At 39.9% G+C, this 8,471-nt stretch overlaps 1 long non-coding RNA gene across 1 annotated transcript in view; it reads left to right on the top strand.

Moving 5' to 3' along the window:
* Nucleotides 1-2,939: 2,939 nt before the first annotated feature.
* The window catches only part of LOC116439846, a 44,741-nt gene continuing 39,209 nt past the window's right edge, over nucleotides 2,940-8,471 (top strand). Inside the window, exon 1 of the long non-coding RNA XR_004238324.1 lies at nucleotides 2,940-3,162. This is a non-coding gene — a long non-coding RNA (uncharacterized LOC116439846). The remainder of the gene's footprint in view (nucleotides 3,163-8,471) is intronic.

Here is an 8,471-nt window from a genome sequence, read left to right as displayed (position 1 = left end):
ATATGTCCTTGTCCTCACTGGCATTCTGGTTTTTGGATATAGCAGTTCCACCTCATCTCAGCTTTCTATACTATCTGACAAGCATGAAGAGAGAAGGTAGCTACTGTTTTACTACTTATTGTTTTCTAAATTAGAGAGATTAAACCTTGAATACCTTACTTAGCATGCAGCCATGGATCTATCTCTTTGGTCATTCATTGGATACTAAAGGACTTTCTAACATGTTCTGATTTTCTGCCCCAAATAAGTGACATTAGTGTGAGTTTGGAAAGAATTATGCAACAAAGCTCATTTATAGCTCTGTTTTCCTTCCAGGAAGATGTGGTGAAGGTCTCACTTACATGAGCAGTCTGTTTGGATAGGTTTCATGCTGTGATGCCATACCACTCACCAGTCACTTTCCTCATACTTCCAATTATTCATTCACCTTCAGAATACCTTGTTTTTGTGCTTCCCTAGAAACAAGTAGAGGGCACTGGAATGCAAAGGGACATTAAATAGCATGAGCATACACACACTTTTCCTGTAGTTTGACTTCAGTTAATGGGAAAACCAGTAATAGCTTCAGGAAAGATCTTGTCTTTTCCTTCCAAATAAGTTGCATAATGGTGTGTATTCTCTGGAATTCTGAGTTCCAGCATCGAAGTCAGCTATTTATCAGAATATATAGGATGTAATCAGTTATTTTCTGTGAAAATTATAGAAGGAAAGCAAGGAAGGGAATTTTTGCAGTTCTGAACTTGTGTGGATGCCACTCCTAGGTACCATATCCAGAATTAGCCAAAAAACAGAAAGGAAATTCCACAAGGAAGTGAGAGACTTTGCGTAATATTGTATACAGAAAAATATCCTTATATTTCTGAGAAAGGATGCTTTCTGCTGCTAGTTTAATACTCATTTGCATTAAATAAACAATTTACTCAAAGGAATAAAGAAGACCTAAAAAAATTACCAAACTTTTATACTCATTGGAATGGATGTACCTCAATTTCTTAATTTTAGCTATATCAAGAGACAATGAATGAAAAATTTGCAATGATATATTGGATAAACAGGTGAGTTTATGTCAAGTATGATGATTTAAATAAGTGGATTTATGTTATCCATGTGGAAATTGTTTCTCACAAGGTTTAAAGAAAAAGTTCTAACAGAAATTCATTAAATGCATCATAAAATACTGCTATTTCAGAAATAGGGCTTCAAGCTTTCCTATTTGTCCCAGTTGCACCTGGGATAGAGTTTGTTTCTTCTCAGTAGCTGGCACAGTGTTGTGTTTTGATTCAGAACGATAATAATGTTGATAACATTAATGTTGATTTTGTTTTTTGCTAAATTGTGTTTATCCTAAGTCAAAGGCTTTTTTTTTTTTTTTTTGTGTGTGTGTGTGTGTCTCATGTTCTGTCAGTGAAAAGGTACACCTAAGAAAAGCTGGAGAGAGCATTGCTGGGATGGGTGACCTGCATTGGCCACACCACAGCAGGTTATGTCCAGTATATGAACCGGGGAAGTTACCCAGAAGGTTGGTCAATTTAGGTTTAGGAATGTGGTCTGGCATTGGTCAGTGGGTCAGTGTATCACCTGCTTGATTTTTTTTCTATCCCCTTTCATTATTACTATTATTACTATTTACTATTATGACATATTAGTTTGTTTTTCATTATTAAACTGTTCTTATCTCAACCTACAAGTTTTATTTTTAATTCTGCTCCCCATTCCACGGGGGGAAGAGGGTAGAGAGGGAGTGTTGAGTGAGCAGCTCTGTGGTGCTTATTACCAGCTGGGCTTAAACCCTGACATTACTGAGGAGTCAAAAGCCTTCCAAATAGACTAGCTGCAGATTTGGTAAAATTGTCTCAAACTAGATATAAGATAAACATTTTTGACTATGAGGGTAGTGAAACACTGGAACAGGTTTCCCAGACATGTGGTAGATGTCCCATCCATGAAAACATTCAATACCATGGACAGGACTCTAAGAAATCTATTTGAAGATGTCCCTGCTTCTTGCAGGGGGTTTGGACTAGATGGCCTTTAAAGGTCCCTCCCTATCTAGATCATTCTATGATTCTGTGGTTTTATACTCTTTCTGTGTACTTTCATTTTACTTTATTCAATTTTTCTTTATCCCTAGCCCCATAAATTGCCTCTTTTTTCCTCAGAAATAAATTTGGAGCCAAGAAATACTAACATGGAGGGCAGTCTACCTACGGAGAACAGAGTTCTGTATTGCCTCCTGCTTTCCTGTTTACAAATATATGTCACACAAAATACCATTCTCTACTCAATTGGTCACATTCCACTGGTGAGTCTCTTCCATTTTACTACTTTGCTCTGCAAGTTTCATTCATTGAGATATCACTTATCACTGAAATGAGTAAAATACTGCACAAGTTATTTGCTCTGGGGATTGATGACTAAGCCATTTGGATTCGTTGGTTAACCCTTGGAGCAGTATATACCTGTGGTGGGTTGTCACAGTGGTGTTGGATGGTATAGTGCCGCGACCTTCCCAAAAGCGCCTCCAAGGAGGAAGCCACTCGGTGCAGCCACCACGCTTGCACACACACGTACACACACACACCGGAGAGCTGGCAAAACAGTCCGGTGGTGAATGAGCAGCAAGGGTCTTCACATGGGGTTCCACGAAAGACATTTACTGCATCCTCAGGTAAGGCTCCAGAGAAGCAGGAGCAGAACAATGTGGGGTCCAGGGCTATGTAGGGGATGGAGAGGGCATCAGGGACAAATGATCTGAGGGCACAGGGGCGGTACAAAGGCGGGACTAGGGAATGGGAGCCAATGGGGAAGCTCTGAGGGCGTGTAAGGTAACAAGGGTTGTAGCGGCCAACAGAGCCAACCAGGGGAGCAGAACTGGGGTACATTAACATAACAGAGCAGAGCACTCTGGGGAAGCTTTTTCAGTCACTATAAACTGGAAAGGAACCTAGGACTTGTCCCACCATAGGACTCCCTTCACTCCTTGTCCAGCAGGCGCACTGGCCCCCAGAGTGGGTTATACTGTGTAAAGCAGTGGGGTCTGGGTAGATCAGTGGGCTCACAAGATGTGCGAAAGCAGAATGAGATCTATACATCAGAGGTCAAAAAAACCCCTAGGAGGTTTTCAAAAGGATGCAGAAGACACTTCACATTATCCATTTCAAGGTAAACCACTGAAAGCTTTTAAAGTAGATTGATTAGGAAATATTAAAACTCTAAAGGATTCTAGAACTGTGGAAGCTTCAAGAATCAGTAAAAAACCAATACTGTTACAAGATGATGTTTAGCAAACAGATTCCTGTGAGTCAGAGCTCATTACCTGAAGCTGTGGCAACCTAAGAAAATGGAAGATATGTCATTGGTAAGTTCATATGATGATGTTTTAAGCTACATGGTCAGATCAGCTTGCTTGAGTTTTTTTGTCAGACAAATGATCTCTACACTGTGTGCCTTGTTCTGGTGTAAAGTTACAAATAGCTGTGTTTTCGACAACTGGTCACAGAGACACTTGAGTAAGGATAAGATAATTACTGATGAGCTCAGAAAACAGCTATTTTAAGTGCAGGGGAATTAATGAACAAAAACCTGATATGTCTGCGTTTCTTGAACACTTGTTTTAGAGTAGTGAATCAGGAGACAAAGTCACCATACTCATTAAAGTATATTTTTTCTGAACATTCTTTTTTAATAAATAAAATATTTCCAGCTCTATACTAGTTAAAATATCTGGAGGAGTATCTGGGGATACAGTTATTTCTCCACAGCACAATGAAATAAAAGTTAAACAATAAGCAATAGGTGCTGGCATGCACCTCTCAACAGAGATCTGGATAAATACACAAAGAAATGATTACAGGCAGTGTCACTGTCATTTTTCAAGCTGTATTGCACTGAATAATACACACTGAAAAGGAAAAGAAATTATTCCCCTCTGTGATCCCATAGTCAGCAGATATTTTGTTGATCTAGTACCAGTCAGACAAAAAGGTGTTTGATCTTACATGAGCACGCCCCCAAAGGCCTTTAATCAGTCATTAATGCTGATGACATTTTCACTGACCTGCTAGAATCCTTTAACTCTTTGTAGACAACATTTTGTGACATATCCATCCTCCCAATTAAATCTGATGATCACTTGGTTGAGTGAATATCCTCAGGAGCAAAGGGAAAAAGTGTTCTCCATTGTCTTTTAATATAGAGATCATGGTGACGGCCACATGACACTTAATTAGCAAAATACTGAGTGGAATGCATTTTGTAATTTAGCTTGCAAATGACCTTTATATTACAGAAGTCGGTGATGTGTGGGTTAGTATGGCACTAAATGTGTCAGAAGAACTAGAGTGAGATGAAATATTGCATTTTAGACTGGTAAAGATTTACAAAAATAAATTCATGATAGAAGTATAATTTTGTACTTTTACCTCTCCTGAATGTTTTAAAGGCAAGCATCTTCATTTGTCAGTCATAGAATTATTTTTTTCTTGTGGCATGTGTACAAAGCAAGAAAGAAATTCTGTATCATTTAGAAAATTCACTAAAACTAGAAACCGAGGGTGAGATATTTAGGTATCTTTATTAAACAATCTCTGAGGCTTTCAGGAAGAAAAGCTCAGGTGTACTGTATCTCCTTGTGGGTTTATGTGTAAATCTTTCTGAAGTGTAAACAGACTAGGCGTAGGATGACTTATTTTGACCACAATCCTCAGCAACTCCACATGCTGTGCAGACAAAGCTTTTGAAAGGTTCGGTGTTAGTTATTAAGGAGACAGATGGGATTTGCAGCCAGCCTGCACTCCAGATAACCTTATAACAATGGTGCCGAGAGTTGAAGTTACTGGGCTTGCATAGTTTTACAGCTATGGAAGTGAACAACAGGTGTCATCTGGCACCATTCTGAGCCAAACCACACAGAAATTTAAGCAGTTTTTCTTCACAAGGCTAGATATAACATCCTGATAGTTCTGGAGATGGCTGTTCTCCATCTTGCAGGTTTTATACCAGAATGTATACTGGCATGGAGATGTGCAAAGAAACCACTGCCTTCCACAACTACATAGTAAAAAGGAAATTAGACATACCTAAGTTTTTATAGGTTTTCTATTTCTATTTCCATTACCATTGCAGGGATGTAGAGACAGATACTAAAGGGGGAATAAAGGTTCTCTCTATCCAATTGACATTTTCATAGCTATGGATGACCTTTCTACTCTTCAGTTAGTATTTTCAGACCACCTTGCCCCACATTGTCTTGTCAAAGTCAGAACTGAAACTGGAAAAACAAGATTCCCAAAGCCAGGTTATAAATCTAGGCACAACATGTCTGTTTTATTGAAGGTAAGTGCTGTAAGCTGTCTCCTGTCCTCATGTCTGCCAAGTTCAATGGGATGAGAGCCAGACAGTAGACACTAATGAGTGCCAGACCTTGACAATGAAGACAATTAAGTGTATCGAGAAAAGTAAGGAAAGCACAGAAGTTTTAAATATGAGAAGAAAACAGAAAATTTTTTCCAGATGTTAGTGTATGAGGTGCTGAACTTCCACATTATACTGTGTGCTCAGGAGAGAGCAAAGATCATGGCTCAGGGAAGCATCACCTTCTAGTCAGTCATTCACTAGTGCCCATAGAAATATTTTCTTCTCTAGTCTGTTCTCCTTTCTTCATGATGCCTCTGCGCAAGTGTGAGAATCTACCAGGTGCAATGCAGTAGAAGGTGGTGCTCAACAGAACATGAATTTTTACCTCAGTTCCACTTTTTCATGTTAATGACCATGACATACCGTTACCATAATGCCTGAAATGTCTTCTCCACTGCTAGCCTTAGGCATTTGACACAACAGGGTGTGGGGTATGACTGTCACCCTAACCTCACCTCCAGGCTGCATTATGACCATAGAAATGCTCACTAGGCCTTGGCCTTGACAAACATCATCCAAGCTAAGCTCCTCTTGCACTTACCAGAAACATGCTCTGTTTCCCAGAACTTATGTTGTCCTGTCGGCTCCTATTTTTTTTAACAAATGGGCAGGAAAATTTATTTTTCTTACCTGAATAACAACTTGAGTGGAACATTTTTGTTATTGAAATTTCAAGGAAAGTTATTGACCCAAATTACATCCAGGATGGAAAATTACTACGCTTTGAACCAACTCTCTTGTGACCCTATAAACAGTGGTCCTCAGTTATTACAGCTGGTTAGGGGTCAGTAGCTCTGACCGAGGAATCTGCTACCGGTCAGGAGAGATGGTCCCAAAAGGAATCGCCTTCCCGAGGCCCGGTGTCTTCCCTCAGCTGCTGGCAGGAGGTCCCGTGCAGAAGCTGTCAGCTCTTTAGTGATTATCAGCTCGTGATTTCAGCTCAGCTCTGCAGGGCAGCCTCTAGGCCAGACCAGGGAGAGAGACGAGAGGCTCGTGTGGCTGGTTCCGCACGGGGCAGCTTTATTGATCCGTACTCCGGCGAAGGGGAGCCAGGGACAGGCAGCTCTCTGCCTGCGCAGGAGGCTAGCTTTATAGGGATACAGGGGGTGGCTGTCAGAGGGTAAAGGCCAATGGGTTACAAAAGATCTGCATAGCGTCTCCCAGAGGATTCCGGGTCTGTCTTCTTCTCGCCATAACTGCAGAGTAGCTGCCTTCCCAGGGGGGTCCTGCTGGGAGATTGCTCAATCTCCTTATCTCAGCAGACGTCTCTCCAGGGCACTGGTTGGGCATACCCTACACTCAGCGAGACTCAGCAGGCTCTGACCAGCAAACTCCCTCTTACTGGGACACCTCTCAGAGCCAGCAAACTCTCAAGTTTGCTATACTTGAAGGACCGCCACCAAAAGCCAATGATGGAGCCTGGGCTATCTCCACTCCTCGAGGCTCAATCCTTCATTCACTGCAAAGATAAAAAGGAAATTTTTCACAGGTATATATACACCTTGGATGTACTCTTTAGATCTCTGTGTGTGCATGTGCATATGCTATAGCAAATGTATTATGAGTGTTGCTCTCTTAGCTTTCTTAAGTATGTTTGATTTGTAAGTAAATTAGGTTTAGAGGTGAGTTACTGTTGTGCTTACAGTGAATTCTATAGAATCTTTTGTTAAGGCTATTGTCTGAGTACTCTTAAGTTTAAATTCTCTTAAAACCTTAAGCCTAAACCGTTGGTCAAGCCCAGGGCTAAATTTGGAGAGGGGTCCACTCTGAACCTGGTGACTCAACAGAAGAGTCTGCCTTATTTCTTTTTATCCTTACCCTTTCCCAGCTTTACCCTTTTCCCTCCCTAACCTCCATGTAGATAATTTTAGCTTGATTTTAGTCTGATTTTTCTCTGTGTACTATAACAATTTTGTAAGTGGTAGAGTGAACAACAGTAGCAGACTTGCCAACAACTTTTGTCAGCTTTCAGTTTTGTACTAAACCTCCTTTTGCCAATACCTTTGCTGGTGATTCTTTGAGTGACCTGAAAGACTCATTTCTGACAAAGGATCACAGAGAGCAGGCAATTTGAAAAAGAAAAAAAAATAGAAAAGCCAATCTCATCACATGTCAATGACAAGGAAGAGGAGAAAAGGGATTTGGTTGTCCCAGTTATATTGAAATTAGGCTATCAGTTCTGGTGGTGGGAGGTCTACCCAAGCCTTGTCTGTTTAAGTGTCTGTCAAGCATAGTATGAAACACACATATGCACAAGTATATGACCCTGCTGGAGCTTCTGAATGTCTTCTCAGCATGATGTGCAAATGCTGCTATGCTCTGTTAATCTAAATCTGTGTAAAGTATAAGAAAAGTAATGTTCCATATACTGCAGTAATAGACGTATGATCTGAATCTTGAATTCAACCCATTCTATGAAATATGTAACTATTATCTTGGGTATTTTCAAAGTCATAGGAAAGATGATGAAGAATAAAAGGGATCTGCAGGGGGTTTTGTATATCTTCTTAATTTGGAAATGGAAAAGAACAGTCTAACAGCTATCTTTTGCAAAATTATCATAAGAGGATTCTAGTTTCTTTAGCTTAGTTATCAAATTGTTGTCTGGTTTGAATCTTTTTAACTTAATCAGTATGCAGAAGCAACATAGCACTTTGGTGTGTCTACCCCAGGAATGACTTCTAGATGCCATTGCATTATAAATCATTAAAAAACCACTAAGTTCATAATGACCCTTACATTAAACTCACTGAATAGATTATAGTACATTTAATGGCCCATGCCCTCCCTTTTTTTTTTTTTCAGTGACACTTAGAGTTGGAGAGTTATTATTTACACAGTTTTCTTTATATATAAGTGGATTGTATTTCTTTTCACCTTGTATGTTCATGGCTTTGAGTAGCAGCTTTTTGTAAGTTTTCTTTGTAAAGGATAAAAGCGCACCCTCCCCATCATTATTTCTCCTTTGAGTTCTCTGAAAAAAAAAAAAGCTTTCAAACACTCTCCTGTCCCTCTAAACATAAAGACAACAAAGAACAAGATGAAAATACAGCAAC

Source organism: Corvus moneduloides, chromosome 2, assembly GCF_009650955.1.
Source record: "Corvus moneduloides isolate bCorMon1 chromosome 2, bCorMon1.pri, whole genome shotgun sequence".
NCBI lineage: Eukaryota > Metazoa > Chordata > Aves > Passeriformes > Corvidae > Corvus > Corvus moneduloides.
The sequence above is the reverse complement of the archived record's forward strand: the minus strand, read 5'-3'. Positions and strand labels throughout refer to the sequence as shown.